We start from the raw sequence: 19,428 nt of genomic DNA on the forward strand, positions 1-19,428 counted from the left end.
GGGGATGTGCCCGCAACCAATGTACATGCCCTTGACCAGAATCGAACCTGGGACCTTTAAGTCCACAGACTGACGCTCTACCACTGAGCCAAACCAGTTTTGGTGACTAATTTTCTTTAATCTCTAACTCTTCTATTATAGAGAAAGGGCAGATAAGAATATTAAATTATTTCTTCTAATTAATTTCCTTTCAATCTGTGCACTGGGTCACTAGTATTGTATAATTCCCTTCACATGAAATATACTGAATAGACAACCATTCCTTGATATAAAGTGGATTATTGGTTGCCTAGGAATGAAGTAGAGGGTGGGAGGAATGGGGATGACTGACAAAGTATATAAGGTTTCTTTTTGGGGTGATAAAAATATTCTAAAATTGATTGTTGTGATAGTTGCATGACTATGTGACTATATTAAAAACAATTGAATTGTAAATTCAATAAAAAAGGCACAGATTATAGTGGGGAGGGGAGGAGGACCTCATAGAGTTGGCAGAATTTGAATGCACTGATAAGCATGTGATGGGGAAAGCAGAGGCAGTGTGTTACAGTGAATACACAAATCTGCCGGGCAGATTTGGCTTTGAATCCTGCTTGTCATTTGGTTACATTACTCTTCCTCATCTAAAAAAAGTGAATATATTTAAGTGATGGATGATGGTGGTAACAAATTAGATAATGGATTTATGTGCTAATGTCAGGCTCATAACAAATGTTTGGCAAATATTATCTTCTATTACTATAATAAACCTGTTTAATAATAATTAATATTGGGTTAGGTGGGACAAAATGAACATGTAGATATATTATTGGAAACTTATCTGAAGTTTCCAGCAGAAAGATATAGGAGACATATAATAATGTACTTAGCTTAACAACCATTTATTGTATACCTTTCTTTTAACTACCAGACACTGTGCTGGACTGCTGGATATACAAAAACAAGTGAAAAGTAGAGTGCTGGATATAGAAATGAGAAGTGGTCTGCTCTTTGACTTGGTGGTCTAGTAGATGGGTAAACATATATGTGTAAGAAAGTATAATACTTTCTGTAATAGAAATCTGTTTGCTACGTACACAAAATAGGTGGGAAGGAAAAGGGTTATAGAAGAGGTGACATTTGTGTTCAACTTGAAACTGCTCACTAACCACTGGAGGATTATAGGATTTCTTTTTGACATTTCTCAGTACATAGCAGAGACTATTACTGGTTTGAGCCAGATTTGTTCTTTGTAAAGATGAGAAAATATTGCTCCCCAAATTGTTAAAGAATGCCTGGTACACAATTAATGTGAATATTCTGGAGACTTATATTCAAAGTTCCCAGGTTACTTGTCTTTCTTTCTCAATAGACTTTAAACTCCAGGAAGCAGAGATCTTGAGTGGGTACTCTTCCCTCTGGGATTGCCACAATCTGGCTCAGTGCTGGCATATAGTATGTGCTCAATAAAAAATGGTTCAAGAAATGTTCTCCAGATCCCTCCCATGTCAAAATGGAAGAATCTTTCACATGTGGCCTGCCAGCTGAAAATAAACAGTCTCTGAAACAGAGATGGCATGTATAAATTGTTGTGTTCTGGAGTTGAGGACAAGAAGTAATCATAGAGCAGATTGCTTTGAAGTCACATAGTATTGGCCTGAAGAGTCTCTTGGCTTAGGTGCATCCCATAGGTCTGTGGTTGGCAAACTGCGGCTCTTTGGCCCCTTGAGTGTGGCTCTTCCACAAAATACCATGGCCTGGGTGAGTCTATTTCGAAGAAGTGGCGTTAGAAGAAGTTTAAGTTTAAAAAAGTTGGCTCTCAAAAGAAATTTCCATCCTTGTGCTGTTGATATTTGGCTCTGTTGACTAATGAGTTTGCTGACCACTGCCCTAGGTTGAGAGTTCGGATATTCAAAGACAAGATGGCTCAGCTGTCTAGTCAATTGTTTCTTGAGCACTTAACTGCGTGTCACCCACTTAGCTCAGTTGCAATATTTATTGAGCTCTGCTTGCTGGTGGTGAAAAGAGTAGGCCTAACTCTTCTCAAGAACAATCCCATATGGGCATGTCCTTTTGGGGATGTTTTTATTTGCATGGATTAGGCGTAGGAAATAGCGCCTTGCCCGTAGGCAGTAGCTCACAGGAAGCAGCTCCTGAATCATCATCCCCTTTTCTACAGCAACCCGCTGTGGACCACTGAAGCAAAGAGTGACTGGGCTGAGAGCAAGGAACCCTCTGCTCAGCCTCAGCCTGAGGCCACGTGACTCTCAGGCTTGCGTTGAGTGACGCACGCAGCTTTGGGCGGGCCTTGGAGGAAATCAACTTCCGGGGGCAGAGGTGTTCCAAGCCGGGCGGCTTGTGGGCTACCCCAACGTGTGTGGCCGGGGGCCGAGGTCGCACCTACGGGTCCGGGGCCGTACCCCGGGCGTGCACGTGCGAGTCCGTGTGCTGGGGGCGGCTCACCTACCGGCCTGGCTGAGCGACACGGCGGCGGCGGCGGCGAGCGGGCGCGGGAGTAGGTAAACGGACACCCGCCTTAGGGTCTGGGAACCCGGGCCGCGCGAGGCGGCGGTGGGTGCGCCCGGCGGCGGCCTGGGCCTGGGCAGGACACTCCCCACCGGGCCCCCGGGGAGCTGGCCGGGCTTCCGCCGCCGCCACCCCGGCCTCGCCCCCCGAGGTTGAGGTGACCGGGGGGCGTGGCCCGTCCGGGCTGGAAGCCGGCCCGCTCCCCTCCCTCTCTCCCTCCGCAGGGGGCGCCCTCCTGCACCTGCTGTCGTCGGCGGGTCCTGGCCCCTGCACGCTCCGCAGTCCCGTGTTTTCCGACCGTCTACCCACAAATACACGTGATTGCCGTGTCACGGAAACGCCCATCGAACCGGGCTTTCTCCTGGTGGAGTTTCCACCCATCGCTCCCGGTGCATGTTTCCCCTTCTGCTTTGCCAAGTTCACGGGGCCAAAGGTCTACCCTGATCCTTGGGCCACATGTCGCAGTAAAACCCCTGGCCCTTCGGGGGTGAAGGCAGGAGGCAGGAAGTTTCCAGGTAGCGAGGCATCCTTCATTCCCATGAGTGCGCCCTCCGTTTCCCCACAATAAAGATGTTTCTTCCGCCTGCCCCTGTTTTGCACTGCGGAGGAAAACTTTGCAAAGGAAATGTGTGTTGGGCTTCACTTTGAAGGAGTGGCAACTCTATTAAAAGCTCACTGAGTGTTTTTTTGGTAGGATGATGATGTTGCTGCTGCTGCTACTATGCTCCCTCGCTCCCTGCTGAGCCTTGGGGCAGAGCCTGATTTCCTGGAGGGCAGAGCTGCTGGCTGCAGCTGTAGGTGACTCAGCGGCCCCTTAAGAATTCCGGCTCTTTTACTTCCCTCCCTGTCCGAGCTGGGCAGATGTTGTGTATATGCCACCTTCCTCTTGAAATGCCAGGGAGGTAGTTGGATGATGGCTTTTGGAAACAGTTTGCATGTTCCGTGATGGAGTGATTGGGGTGGGCTGACGTGGGCTGACATTTCTATCTTGTCACCGGGATGGGCTAACATTTCACCCAACAATTTAAGGCCAAATGCTCAGAATATGTAGTTCGCTGGGGTGCCCGGGACTAACAATCAGTTATCTTTGTTCTGTGCCAGGAGAGCTCGATGCTTCTAAACATACCATTTGCCCTCTGTTACAATTTCTGTTGCATTGAGGGTGAGGGTTAGGGCTTCACTGTACCAGTTGGGTAAATGGGAGATTGCGGGGGGGGGGGGGGCACACGAGGGGGCAGTGATGCCAGGGAGACTGTACCTGTGTGGCTAGCCAGTAAATTGTGTGGTAGAAAATTATCCTGATTTATAAAGTTTGGTATCCTCCAGGCAGGCTAGGAAGTAGTTCTGTGGGCAGGGATATCTTATTATGAACTGGTTATTTAGCAATGGTATAAGCCAAGTGGAATTAAACCTAAAGAAAACAAGTGATGAAAGTTACAACTTTTCTCTTAACATTTATTAAATAGAAAAATGTATCTCATTGGAGTGATCAGCTGAGAGTTTTTTTTTTTGTTTGTTTTCTTTAATTATTTTAATATACTTAAATGCCAGGCAAAAAGTAAGTGCTGAGAGCCATAAACAGAGGGGACAGCATCTTTGTTTGGGGGAGGGGCAGTAAAAAAAGAAGAAAGCTGGTTATAAATTTATTTAGCTGGTTGAAGATTAAATGGACAAATAGGAATTTTTCTAATATATATTTTATATTGTACCTCTAACTGTAGATGTAAAATTTGTAAAGTATATATAGGATTGGTATGAATAAGAAAAGCTATTTGAAGGTTTATTGTCTTTCTCTTGATAGCAGAGGTTGGGTGGGAGTGCATTGGGGTGGACAAGACTTTTTCTATTAGTTTGGAAGGAGAGTGTTTAGGTAAGTTGTTTCCAAAATATAGCTCAAAATATAGCTCATAATCACAATGCTTAACCTGTTCCTTGTGACTTTTGGCTTCTTGAAAGCTCATCAAATTTTGTCATTTTGCTGTCCCAGATGAGAACTTTAAAAAGGCACCTCTCTTTATATTAACTCTTTGTACCAATATCTGTTTTCCCCATTCAAATTAACATTAAATCTTTATGAATAACTGATAATATTTTTTAATTGATTCTTTGAAATGTGGATTTTCTGTTAATGTATGAAATTTTCTTCAGATTTTTAAAGATTGCCTCCTTGTTTCACTTGATTTTCTTGGAATTTGTCTCAAGGGTTATTTATTGTGATAGATTTTGGAGAAAAATGTGATAGTCAATATCATTGGTTTTTTTTTTTTTTTGGCATCATGTTAAGGTAGAATCCTAGAATTTCACAGTGTTCCTTAGATTTTATATAGTTTATTTTACAGATTTAGAGTCTGGAATAATTAAATGGCTTTTTAACCCATTAAGCAAAATTTTATTGTTAAGCAAATTAATGAATCAATATGAGACATTATTAGTTACAGTCCAACACATAATAGTTAAGTAGACTGACTATATGAATGAAATAACTACTCTCTTATAAAGGGTGAAGTAACTTTTTCTGCTATTCAGAGAAGATTGAATTTTTCCCCCCTTTGCCAGCCTTACAAACATAGACCATGTGCATCTCTTACCAAAAGTAGGCCTAGATAATGGAGAGGCCAACTAAATTGCCTTTAATGTTGTGTCCAATCTTGTGGTAAAAGAAGATCTACATGATCATTTCAAGATGCTTTGGTTTTATGAGAATTCAGAACTTTTGCAATTGAACTAAAGATAGGGCTGCAATATTATGCAAGACCCACTAATCTATGAATATGCTTTGGTGATAGAAAGGGGCTTACCTGAATATTACTAAAAAATTACATGCTTAGACATCAGTAAAATATTGTGATTATAGATGAGATTAAATTTCATCATTAAAATTAAATTATGAATTTAGTAAAGATAACTTATAGAGTTTATACCTTTTAGTTATAGTTTACCTAAATTGGGCATGAAAAATGGAAAATAAGCCTGCAAAAGCTGAATGGCATTAAATAGGCCACCCTGAATCGGAAGACAAGTTGAAGTGAATACTTGTGTTCTGCTGAATGGGAAAACTGTTTAATAACTGTGTTTCCTGAGGCATTAGATATTTTAAGTTTCTTCTCTTGTCTGTTATGAGAAGAGACATTTTATTAATTTCTTTTTAGGACCAGCTTTCCTTAAAGTGAATGGTTTTCTAAGTGTCACTTGCTTATTTAGTATATGTGATTTGTTTCAGTTACCATGTTAAGAATACTTGTATAGTCACTTCGATTGCAAGAACCTTTTTTTTTTTTTAGGAAACTTTATTTTCATTGGCATACTGAATTGATTTTCTATATATCCAAAATTGGGTGCTATTTATCTTGCTTCTTTCGTTATCAATAGGAGAAAAAAATAATGCCACAAGATTATTATTCTTAGTGTCACAGTAATGAACATAAAAGGTGACTCCCATATTATTGATGAGAAGTGTTGTAACCACTCAGTCTGCTCAGATTGCAAAATGTTGTTATATGTATAATCTCAGTATATATATAAGTAGAAAATCTTTTGAACAAAGTGAAATAACATATAATAAATGAAAATTTTGGATGGTTATTTTTTTCCCCCTCACATAGAAAGGCCATGGATATTATCATAGTTACTTTTATCTGAGCAAAATAATTTAAGCACATTGTTCACAGTGGTGAATTGGGAATCATAAGACTGGATCTGATTCTTTAATTAGCATATACTTTGTTTCTCACTTTAAGAAATGTACCAGAGTACATTTGTTGAAGTTGTGTGTATGTGTATACTATGGGAAGTACACATTGGGAAGTAAACTTTGGGACGGTTTTGGCAAATATTTCTTCAAATGTTTTTGAAATATGCTTTTTATCCTCTTCTCTCTCGCTTCTTCTGGGACTCCCATAATGCATATGGGAGGAACCTGATTGGAAAATTTGTGACAAGGAAATCTGAGTAAGAGGTATATGCAGGTAGACCTCTCTGAATGGGCAAGAAAGTGAAGATATTGGTGTTCCATGTGAATGTTCACCAAATTAAGAGGTCTTAATTTCAAACGGAGTAATGCTTCTATAGGCTAACTGCATCAGAGTAGTATTTTAATAATCAAGAGGAGAGGATGACTGGGTATCAGACAGACTCTTTCCCCTGTCAATGCCCAGTAGGCTCATGAACAGAGTGGCCATGCTGTCAGGGATGGGGGTTACAGAGGCGCTCAGCAACATGGACTTTAGCTCATCAGGACCTGTCTGGCTCTGCTCAGTGCTGAGTGCCTAATCTGCCAGCAGCAGGGACTAACACTAAATCCCTGAGTGACACTATTTCCTCAGGTGATCAATCAGCCAGCCACGGGGAGGCAGGTTGATTACATTGGACTGCTACCATCATGGAAAAGTTGCAGCTATTTGTTCTTACTGAAATAGACACATATTTTGAATATGAATTTGCCTTCTCCACATGCAGTGCTTCTGCCAAAACTACCATCTGTGGGCTCACAGTATGCTGTATCCACTGCGATGGTATTCCACACAGCATTGCTTCTGATCAAGGAACTCACTTCACAGGAAAAGAAATGATCTGTGGAGTCATACTCATGGAATGTACTAATCTTATCATCATGTTTCCTACTATCCTGAAGCAACTGGCTTGATAGAATGGCCTTTTGAAGATTAACTAACAGTGCCAGTGAGGTGTCAGTACCTTGCAGGACTGAGGCAAGGTTCCCCAGAGGTTGTATATGCTCTTAATTAGTATTCAGTATACGGTGATGTTTTCCTTATAGGCAGGATTCACAGGTCCAGGAATTAAGAGGTAAAAATGGAAACAGCACCATTCACTATTACCCCTAGTGACACACTAGCAAAACTTTTGGTTCCTGTCTCCATGACCTTATGCTCTACGAGGTTAGAGGTCTTAACTCCAAAGGGAGCAATACTTCCATTGGAGACACAACGATTCCATTTGTTGGAAGTTAAGACAGCTGTCCAGCAATTTTGGACTTCTCATGCCTCTGAATCAACATGCCAAGAAGGGAATTACTATGTTGGCTGCGGTAATTGATTCTGACTACCAAGGCGATATTGGACTGCTCTTCCACAATGGCGATAAGGAAGAGTTTGTCTGAAATATAGGAGATCCCATAGTATATCTCTTAGTAATACCATGCCCTTTGATTAAGGTCAGTGGACACCTGCAACACTATTCAAGGAGATTACTGATAACCCAGATCCTTCAGGAATGAAGTTTGGGTTACCTCACTGGGTAAAGAATCATGACCATCTGAAGTGCTTGCTGAAGACTAAAGGAATACAAAATGGGTAGTGAGAGAAGGTTGCTATAAATACCAGCTATAACCGTGTTACTAGTTATAGAAATAAGGTTTCTATTGTCACAAGTATTTTCTCATTTTGTTATAAATATATTTTTTGTGTTTGTGTGTACAAACACACAAATATATATATGCATATATAATATGTATATATGGCTATATACATATGTTAAATAATATTTTCTCTTTTGCCCTTACCATGTAAAAATATTATAATTTTAAATATTATTAATTTTACATCATAGTGTTATAGAATTTACCAGGAGACTTGAAAAAAACCCAGGAGTACCGGAGGCACAGAAAAAACCCATTTATTTCCAGAAGTTTCACATGTACTGGTACAGTGACTCAAGGGAATCTGTTTCTCCCCAAATCTGAGCAAATAATATGTAGGAAATTTTTCTTTTATACCTCTTTGGTTTCTTTGTCCCCCAAATATGGATCATACTTCTGGACCTTTTGCAGGCTTTGCAAAAAGCCCCATGTACTGGGATGGGGGCAGTGAGACCACATTTCAAGGCCTGGCCTGGTGCCAGCACTGATAACTCTGTCTGGGGGTTGTGTATTGTTCATGGTTTATGGCCTCTCTAAAATGGAAGTAGTACTTTAGGTAAACAGGTCTTGTAGGATCTGATAATTAAAGGGACAGTGACGAGACTATAGGCTAACAAGAATCTGCAGTAGGTTAATGGCATAGATTCAGATTGTTAGCCCCCCAAAATGTCTCATTTTCCCCATCAATAGTATGTAAACTCTGGGATATCAAAGAGAAGAATAAACATTCAAGGACTTTACCTCCTCTTCTGGGGAAGGGATTAGTAAGTTTGCAGTTGAACACAGGATAGTTGTATCATGTTAAGCAGAATCATGATCTCCTAATTGTCCTCATTTGGAGATTAAGTATGGTTTAAGAAGATGAGTATGGTTGCCCAGTTGTTGAGGATTGAACTTGTGATGATTAACTTTATATGTCAACTTGACTGGGTCATGAAGTGACATATATTTGATCAAACTGTATTCTGAGTGTGTCTGTGAAGTTGTTTCCTAATCAGATTAAAGTTTAAATTAGTGAACTGAGTAAAACATTGCTCTCTCTAATGTGGTCCTAATCCAATCAATTGAAGACCTGAATAGAACAAAAAAGCTGGGTAAGAGGGAACTTCTGCCTAATGGCCAGAGCCAGGGCATTGCAATTCTATGATTGGACTGGGTCTTATACCGTCAGCTTTCCTGGTTCTCAGGTTCTCAGAAGCAGCTTGACACTACAGCATCTATTCTCCTTAGTTTCTAGCTTGCTCACTGCAGGTTTTAGGACTTCTCAGCCTTAACATAGTATATGGTTATCTTAAATTGGTTTAATTCCTGACCGTATCCTAAAGGCAACTTGATAAAGAAATTACTATAAAGTAGGGGTATACAAAATAAAATGCTTAAGATGCCGAGTCCTCGGATAAGTGGAATTTATAGTACAAACTCTTAGAAATCAAGGCTAAGGCCACAGAATTAGGTTAGTCATTGACACACTCTAACAGCAATCTGTATTACCAAGTATCTTGACATATAACAACAGTGTATTATATAATGATTAATGATAAATAAAAGTTTTTGGCTTAAATGTATTTGATAAGACTTAGGTACTAAATAGCTTTTGTTCTTTGACCTTTTATTTTTGACACAATCTCATTTTAGATTATGGAAAATAGTCACAATGTCCCCATTATCCCTGTTGATAGCTAAGATGCTAATGAATATGAAAAATGAAATCCTATTTGCATAGATACCACTTAAATAAGGTACTGCTTAAATAAAAATGAGTGGAGAAACACGTGATAGTATAACTCAGTACAAAGTTTGTTTTAAATTTTTTAAAAGTAAACTGAAAGAGTAATCATGAAGACTATAGGATTTCCCCTTTTATAAAACGTTTGTAGGGAAAAAGAATGGATATTTTAAGCATTTAAAGCTGGTTAATTACCGCACAGTCTTTCCATTGTGATTGTGTAGCAATGCTGGGGTCTGGAATCATGGGAATTATTATTATTTTTTTTAAATTTTTTTGTTTTTTTTAAAAATATATTTTATTGATATTTTACAGAGAGGAAGGGAGAGAGATAGAGAGTTAGAAACATCAATGAGAGAGAGTCATTGATCAGCTGCCTCTTGCACACCCGCTACTGGGGATATGCCCGCAACCAAGGTACATGCCCTTGACCAGAATCGAACCCGGGACCCTTCAGTCCCCAAGCCGACGCTCTATCCATTGAGCCAAAACGGTCTCGGCTCATGGGAATTATTTCTGAGCCCTCTCAACTCTCAGTAGACTTTTTACTCTGTGTCCCTGATGTTGTATTATATAGCAATTCTTTCTTGGTTTTCAGGCCTAGAAAATATAGAGTAATTTTCCAAGCAGAGCAAAACCTCTGTCCTCTTATAATCCAGTTACTTTAACATGTTTTCAGTAATTAAAGGAAAATATATGTTGTGTCTCAAAAATAGCACAGTACTACGTAAGTCATTCTAATCAAGAAAGGTGTGCCATTTTTTTGTTGTTGCAAGTTTATATGTAATGAGTTGTAGTCTCAAAAACTCTTTCATCTTCAATTTTAAATAATAGCTTTGTTAGATAGAATAGATTTGGTTTCAGAACTTGCTTTTTATTACTTTAACCTGAAGTCCCTTTTGACCTGAAGTATTTATGTTGAGAATAAACTGACAGCCTTATGGAAACTTTCTTGTAGATAACTGTTTCTCTATTGATGCCTTTAAGATTCTGTCTTTAACATTTACCTTTTAAATTATGATGTATCTTGCTATGGATATCTCTGGATTCATCTTGATTAGGACTCTGTGCTTCCTGAACTTGTATAACTTTTTCCTTTACCAGGTTCGGGAAGTTTTCTGTCATTATTTCTTCAAACAGATCCTTGCTCATATTTTTCTCATCCTGGTACCTTATGATGTGGATGTGGTTACATTTCATGTCCCAAAGTTCCCTTAACCTACCCTCATTCTCTTTATTATTTCTTATTACTGCTCTGATTGGGCGTTTTTTTCTACCTTGTCTTAAAACTCTGTTTTGATGCGTGGGCTTCATCCAACCTACTATTATTCCTTCCAGTGTATTCTTGATGTTCTACATGGTATTGTTCATTTTCAACTGGCTCTAATTCATGAGTTCTTTGTCCTTTTTCATGATATTGTAGTTCTCACTAAATTCTTTGTAATATTATGTTATTTGAGCATCCTAGTAACCATTACATTAAACTTTATATCTGATAAATTGATTGCCTCCATTTCATTTACTTCTTTTTCTAGATATTTCTTCTGTTTTTCCTTTGGGCCTTATTTGTTTCCCAATTTTAGCTGTCTCGTTGTGTTTGTTTCTATGGATTAGATAGAAATGCTATGATTCCCAGTTTTCTTGGTGTGGCCTTATATAGTAGGTGTTCTGTGGGACCTAATGGTGTGGCCTCCTTGATCTGCTGAGCTTGATGCTCTAGGAATGTTTGTTGTGTGGGATATATGGGTCTTCCTATTGTAATTGGGTCTTGATTACTGTTGGCCCATTCATGAGTAGCATCAAGCCTCAGGTTGGCTGACTTGAGGTGTAACTACTACCATATTTTGCAAGCTGTTGTAAAATACAGGTGCTGACGAAACAATACAAAACAAAAGACAGCAAAACAAAATGAAACAAAAAATCTCCACCATGAACAAAACAACAACAACAACAAAACAAATACGAAAATGAAAATGAAATAGAGAATAATAAAAGAATACAGGAAAAAAGATTATCACTGGAAAGAATGAAAGAATAAAGACTAGAAAAAGAAAAACGAGGAAAAAAGAATAAGAAAAAAGAATATAGATTAAGAAAAGGAAAGAGATAAAGAAATATAAAAGAAAAATAGGAAACAAGTAATACAGGAAAAGAAAAGATAAAGAAGAAAAATGTGGAGTTCATAATGTTTAGTGCTGCTACAATTTCCTGTTTGTGAAGCTTGTTGGATTCTGCTCCAATGTTGTCTGAAGCTGGCCACTTGGGGTTGGTTTCAGGTTTTTTTTGGGTTTTGTGGTGTAAGTCAGATTCAGCTGCTTTCTTTCCCTGGCCCTTGGCAACCTATTGGAAGCAATCCACAGTTTGTGGATGTCTCTTCTGGGCCTGGTTGTATACAGGAAGGACCGGATATGTTGTATTTTCAATTACATTTACATCAAAATACCCAATAATTTTCGTGTGAGTGTGTTAATTTTCAGGTTTTTGAAGGAATTTCCAGATTTCTTTCATTAATTATTAATTATTAGTATGTTTTTTCTGTGCTTAGAGAAGATACTTCGTGTTAAGTTTTTAAAACTTAATCAAGACTTGTTTAATGGCACAGAATATTGTCTATCTTTAAATGTTCTGTGTACACTTGAAAAAAAAAAGTCTAATCAGCAGCACCTGTTATGTAGCATTTTCTTTTTAGAAATATTAATTAAACTAAGTTGGTTGCTATAAGTCTTCTATACGTTTACTGACTTTATTTCTACTTATTTTGTCACTTAGAGATGAGTGCTGAAATTTCTAGATATGGTTATAAATACATATATACTTAGAATTATTACATCAACTTGATATATTGATTTCTTTATCATTATGAAATTTCTTCTTCATCCTTGAAATATTGTTTGATCTGAAATCTAATTTTTTAAAAACAATATATTTTATTGATTTTTCACAGAGAGGAAGAGAGAGGGACAGAGAGCCAGAAACATCGACGAGATTCCTGACCTGAATCAAACCTGGAACCTTTCAGTCCGCAGGCCGACACTCTATCCACTGAGCCAAACCGGTTTCGGCTGAAATCTAATTTTTATAATGCTAATACAGTCACTTCAGTTTTCTTTTGATCAGAGTTTGCATGGTATATATTTTTCAGCTCTTTATTTTTATGTTTTTTTTTTGTTTTGTTTTTGGTTTTCATAGTCAAAATTAATCCTTTTCATATCTTTGACATCTCTCATCATCATGGTTATTTTTTTCTCCTACCTCCTTACTCAATCTAGTTATTTCTGCTTTTTAACGTGGTTGTTTAGATCATCTATATTTAATGTTCTTTTTAAGATAGATGAGTTTAAATATATCATTTTGCTATTTCTTTTTTATTTTTTTCTACCTCCTAGTGTTGGGTTTGAGGTTTTTTTTTGTGCTTTTTTCCCCCTCCCTTTAAATTATTTCATTTTATGCCCACTGTTGGTTTCCCAAGTGTATATTTTTGCTAATTATTTAATAATTAATTGTACTAGGGTTTGTTATATATTTTTTGAATTTATTAGCCTACTTTTAAGTAATATTATCCTATTTCATATGTAGTGTAAGAACTTTACAGCATTGTATTTTCATTTCTCTTATCATTTGTGGTACTGTTATGATTTAGTTTACTTCTACATTTTCTATAAAGTTCATAATGTTTGTTATTACTTTTGCTTTATGTAGTCAGTTATCTTTATAACTTTTATATTTATTTATATATTTACCATTTCTGGCACTCCTGATTCTCTTTATGCAGATCCAAATATCTTTCTGGTTTTATTTCTCTTCTCCTTGAAGAGCTTACTTTAATATTTCTTTTAGTGTAGGTTGGCTGGCAAAGAATATAAGTTTTTGTTTGTCTGGAAAAATGTATTTCTTATTCAGGTTTAAAGGTATTTTCTCTGGGCAAAGAATTGTATGCTGCCATATTTTCTTGACCTTTCAGTTCTTTGAGGATACCTCCCCATTGTTTTCTGGCTTACATGTTTTTTGACAAGAAAGCCTGTTTTTTTTCTTATTTTATTTCTTTTGCATGTAATGTGTCCTTTTTTCTGACTTATTTAAACACTTTTTTATCACTTTCCAACAATAGCATATGATATGCATTGGTAACTTCCTTATGTTTTATATTACTTGGCTATTTTTTACATTTCTGGATCTCTGGGCTTACATTTTTCATGAAATTTAGACAATTTTCAATTACATTTCTTCATTTTTCCACACCATTCTTTTTTTCCCCTGGTCCTCCAATTACATCCATTTATTTTGAATAATTGCTATTTTAATTTTTTAACCTCATGTGTGGGTCCCCCCCACCCCCCCTGCAGTGTTTAATCTACTGTTAACCTTATCCTGGGTATCAGTTTTATGTTTTTAAAGATTTTTTTCTGGAAGTTCCATTTAAATCTTTTCCATATCTTATATATCTCTCATTATTATGGTTATTTTTTCTACCTTCTTAAACATATGAAACCTATGATAGCTGTTTTCTTATCTTTGTTTGTGAATTCCATAATCTCTTTCATTTCTATGTTTCTGCTTAATAATAGTCTCTTGATTATATGTCATATTGTCCTGATTTTCTGTATGCCTTTTACAATTTGATTGGATTCATATATTTTTTATTTTTGCTTATTGGTTTCTGAATTTTGTTGTGTTATTTCAAATAGGGTTGCATTTGGTTTTGTTTCTCAGTTATATTACTTGGAATCAGTTGGATAATTTTGAGGAATATTTTTAAGATTTGTTGATGTGGGTCCAAAATATTCTTTTGTATAGGTCTAATTTAGGAGATACTCTCACAAGTATTCAGCTGAATGCTCTATGTATTACAAAGGTTATCCATTCTGAATGATAGGTCCACAAACTATTACCAACTGTGTGTGAGCGCCAGATATTCTTTCTCTGCTCACATTGTCTTTCTTTTCCTGGTCTTGTGTAGCTTTCTCTCAAGTCTGTACATGTTAGTCCTCAGCCCAGACCTGAGCAAATCTTTCTATCTCTGGAATTCTTACTCAGTATAGTCTCTTTCTCAAATTCCTATTGTTGCAAGCACTAGCTGCCTCTCAAACTTTTAACTCTCTCCCCTCTAATCAGTGCCAGGCGAGTTTTGCTTGGGTTCTTCCACCATATGCTATGGCCCAGGTTGTAAACTGGGCAGTTTTAATGCTTACCTTGTTTGTTTCCTTCCTCTCAGGAATTATAATTCTGTGCTGCTTGTTGTCCAGTATCTGAAAACTATTGTTTCTTATACTTTGTTCAGGTTTTTATTTATTTTATTGGGAGGTTAAATCTGGTCTCTCTATCTCCATTTTGATTGGAAGTAGAATGCTTTCTGAATACTGTAGTTTAAAGTTTCCTTCATCCTCTACCATACTTTTACTTTGAAGTAATCACAGTGCAAAGAATATGGATGCTGTAGGAGTGTGATAGGGAAGATATCTGCGATTAAACTACTGGTGATAATTAGGAAATGAACACTTTATTTTTTATTTACTCTTTCTATATTTTATTCTACTTTATACTTCATAAAGTATATTTTATAAGTTTCTTCCCTTGTCATTAAATCATTACATAAAATTTACACACTTGGAATATGCACTATATTTTATGGTAGTTTCCTTTTTCTTATACACGTCACTTCCTGCTCTTAGTAAACCTTAGAAACTAGACATTTCTCATTTCTGTATCCATAATAAATAGATCATTGTACTCAGCAGCTATTAAAAAAATAGTTATTTAACCAAAATATGAAGAATTTTGGTGTACAGATTTTATGCTGTTTAGTTAATTAGAGATACTCATTATAATTATACTGCTTCCTGTTCATTTTCTGAAATGAATTAATCTGATCTTTCTTCAGATCTTATTCTTTCTGACTAGGTGATAATCCCAAGGCATTACATCCTTGATATTAATATCCTTTTCATTATATTGAAACTACTATATAACAGTGATTTTCAACTGTTGTAACACAGGAAATTTTAAAACTTGCGATACCTGACTATTTAGTTAGGGGCACTGATCTCTTTTCCCTAAGATTGTAAAAAATGACAACAGCCAACACAATAATAGCTGACTGATGTTAACGAATCAAAATTGTACCTATATTTTTGTTGTCAGATTGGCAAAAAATATAATGTGTTTTTTGGTGTGCCACAGAATTTTAGTAATTAGTTTATGTGATGAAAAAGGTTAAAAATTGCTGGTTTACAAGATAGCTACAGTTTCATTTGGATGGCTCCAATGCTTTGTTCTTTTTAGGATCCATGCATATGGTAACAAATGACACCAGTAACATCACCTCTAAAGGACAAGGAGTGTAGATATACTTACACAATTAAAATTCATTCTTTTGGAAGCCCATCTATTTTTCTATTTTTTTCTCTATTTCTTCTGGAAATTATATGTATTCTTCAAGGTAATGGAAGCTTTGACAGGTTGAGCTTTGCCAGCCTATCCAAGGGAAAAGTCTGCACCTTACATAGAGCCATAGTGGGGGGAGAGGAGGAATTACCATTTTTTATGGTATTGTGTCTGGAAATTGAAAGCATGGTGAGGAGTATGTGTGCACATATATCTAAACATGTAGCTCTTACAGGCTACCGAGTTTTTATTATATTCTTTTTATGTGTTTTAGAAACAATATAATATAGACCATAGCAAAATATATATCTTTTTCCACTCATTTAAATTAATAGGTAGGTGTTTTATTTTTTTACTTTATTTTTTATGATGCTGATGGTTAAGATAAATTTTCTGTTAATATTTAGTACCTATGTATTTTTTGCATTTTCCCCTAGGCAATGCTGTGTGCTAGACTGTATTTGACTCTAGTTTCATTTGGTTTGCTTTTTTGTAGCCTCTTTACTTTTTTAATTTACCTGGCCCAGCTTCTAGTGTTCCAGTGCAATTATATGCCATCCATCTTCTCCCTTTTCCTTTTGTCTGTCTCTTGAATAGTATTCCTTCTTTTACATTTATTACTTCTTCTTTTGAGGCTTACCAATGAAATAATACCACTTCAGTAGGGTATTATTATATAATTTGATAGAGTATCTTTATATATTAACTAGAGGCCTGGTGCGGGGGGAGGAGGGTCCCCTTAGCCCAGCCTGCACCCTCTCCAATCCAGGACCCCTTGGGAGATGTCTGACTGCCTGTTTAGGGGCGATCAGACTGGTAGGGGAGAGCAGTTAGGAGTGATTGTGCCTAAACCAGCAGTCAGACATCCCTCTCCCAATCCAGGACCACTGGTTCCTAACCTCTTGCCTGCCTGCCTGCCTAATTACCCCTAACCGACTCTGCCTGTTGGCCTGATGGCCCCTTAACTGCTCTCCTGTTGGCCTGATCAACCCCTAACTGCTCTCCTGCTAGCCTGATCGTCCCCTAACTGCCCTTCTGCTGGCCTGATCGCCCCTAATCACCTCTGCCTTGGCCCCTGCCACGGATGGCTTTGTCTGGAAGGACATCCGGAAAATGTCTAGTCTAATTAGCATACTATCCTTTTATTAGAATAGATGCTGCTGCTACTGATAGTGGGGAATTTTTGGTTTTAAATAGATAATTCCAGGAGGTTTTAACTTACATATGATTAATACTATAATGTTAAGTACTTTTAGTGAAATTTCTTTTATTTTGAGAGTTTTTAAGGTTTTTTTAGAGTCTTACTGCGAGGAAAATCTCTTAAAACACATTAGTCTTAAAACTATAAGGTTCTCTTTGGGAAAATTATTTTTCTTGAAACTCAGGCAGTGCATGTATGTTTGCACAGTTTTCTTGGTAATTCCAAATCAGGTATTGTCCTGGATGTTCTGCTTGTCCCAGAAATAGAGCCTAAGCTGAGCCTTTCACTTGGGGAGTGCTTAACTGCTCCACAGATCAGTGACCAGAACCGTTTCATTTTGTGCCCATGTGGTTTCTGCGGGTGGTTTGTTGTTTTAAAAACTGTTTCAAAGAAGTGCATTTTTTTTTTCCTGGCAATCATGTATATCCTGTGTAAGTATTTTTCATTATTAATAACTTTGAAAGAACCAACTCCAGATCATAATGCTGTTGGCTAAAGTGATGGGGGTGTTTTATCCAGAGTCTTCCCATATGATTTGTGTCTGGTTTGCCAAAATCCATTAATTTGAGATTCCCAAAAGGGTACTATAATGATGTGCTCTTCTGCTTCTTACTGTCACCAACCTGTTTTTGGAAATAATTGCTATTAATATTGTGTAAATCAACCGTCTTTAAGAGAAGTTCATGAGACATTTAGATTTCATTTCTTCTAGGCCTATGTACTGGTTTTAGTTTTGGGGGATATTTCCCCTGCTTCTATTTTATACTCTATGTAGAAATTTCCATCTTCTTCCTCATTTAGGCTTAGTGGTTAGAAATCTTGTCTTTAATTGCATTTTAAAGTGGTTAGTTTCTGTCATTTTCCGTTCCCTTGTCCAACAGTTAGGGTTTGCTTCTGTAGGTACACTGCAACCTATTAATAATGAATTTGGGCTTAAAAAGAAATTGAATTAAATTGTTGAGCTATTTTAGAAGTTATAACATTAAGCTATTTACATTTCTGGCTACAGTGAGGTTTTTTGTGAAAGTTAAGTTTTGTAGGAAAAATGTCATGTCATCAGCTTGTACTCTTAGAAGTTATCTTTAGTATTTGGCTAGCTCAGAATTACAACTCTACAGTCTGCTTAAATCTTCTTATTAATGAATTAATATTATTTATAATTAGGAATTAATCAGAAAGAAGACTTGAAGATTACCTTCCTAAACTTTCTAATTTAATAGAAGAGTGAACTGAAAACTAGATAGGTTTAGGTGTCCAGCTACAATTTAGGGGGAGAGTTAATACCAGAGCTCAGTGACCTGACTCCAAATCCAGTGGTCCTTTCCACCATGTTGGCATCTTTTACCATTTCATCCCCAACAAAATGACAGCTTAGAGCAGCAATTGTCAACCTTTTTCATCTCATGACATACAAAAACTAATTGCCAAAATTCTGAAGCACACCAAAAATTATATATTTTTTGCCAAGTTCTTTTCCCTTAGATCTGACACAAACAATAGGTATAATTTACATTGGATGACTGTTGGGTTGACTGTTGTCAGTGTAAGGGAAAAAAGTTTGGTATTGCATGTTTTAAAAATTCTTATGGCACACCAGTGTGCCTCTTTTGGCTCACCATTGAAAGTCCATATAATAGGGTTTTGGTTTTAAAATACCAAATATATTTAATTTATATAATATAAATTTGAGGGATAACCTTACAGATTCATACCACAGTTTCTCTCTAGACCTGTAAAACAGCACTTATCATCTCTGAGGTTGTACTTTGTTATTAGAGGAAGGAAATTGTTTGACCCTTATTTTGTTCAAGCCTCTTCTTCATTGTATTAAAATGAATTTTTCAATCTTCTCCAAAGCTAGGAAAATATTCAAGTAAGGAACTCCTGTGTTGGCTACTGTTGCTTACCTATTAGCATTACTCTTCTATCTACCTTTCTAACAGGACCTGTTTTGTTCAGGTATTTAATCCTTCATGCAACTCAGAGAAAAGTGTCCTCATTCCTAGATTCAGGACTGATACTGGTAAGTCTAAGTGAAACATGGCAGTTTCCCTCTTTTCTAGTGACAGGTTCAAAGATGGGCAAATCACAGTCTCAAACTGTGATTTGGATCATGCTTCCAGCCTGTGGAAGAAGCTACACCTAGAAGGTCAAACCCAAGGAATTATAGAGAATTTCTCAAACTCTGATTTATAGTGCTTTTAGAGCCTGCTCTGCCATTGACTTATTGTTATATCAGAT

At 37.1% G+C, this 19,428-nt stretch overlaps 1 protein-coding gene across 3 annotated transcripts in view; it reads left to right on the forward strand.

The window, feature by feature from the left end:
• Positions 1-2,292: 2,292 nt before the first annotated feature.
• Positions 2,293-19,428, forward strand: part of CCDC91 (coiled-coil domain containing 91) — a 254,814-nt gene continuing 237,678 nt past the window's right edge. For 2 of the 3 annotated variants that reach the window (XM_045587880.1, XM_036456857.2), the window contains exon 1: positions 2,293-2,498. The gene's annotated coding sequence lies outside the window, so the exon portion shown is untranslated. Of the gene's footprint in view, positions 2,499-19,313; positions 19,337-19,428 lie in introns of those variants that run through there. The other variant, XM_045587881.1, reaches the window with a different exon arrangement.

Source organism: Pipistrellus kuhlii, unplaced genomic scaffold, assembly GCF_014108245.1.
Source record: "Pipistrellus kuhlii isolate mPipKuh1 unplaced genomic scaffold, mPipKuh1.p scaffold_m20_p_3, whole genome shotgun sequence".
NCBI classification, from domain to species: domain Eukaryota; kingdom Metazoa; phylum Chordata; class Mammalia; order Chiroptera; family Vespertilionidae; genus Pipistrellus; species Pipistrellus kuhlii.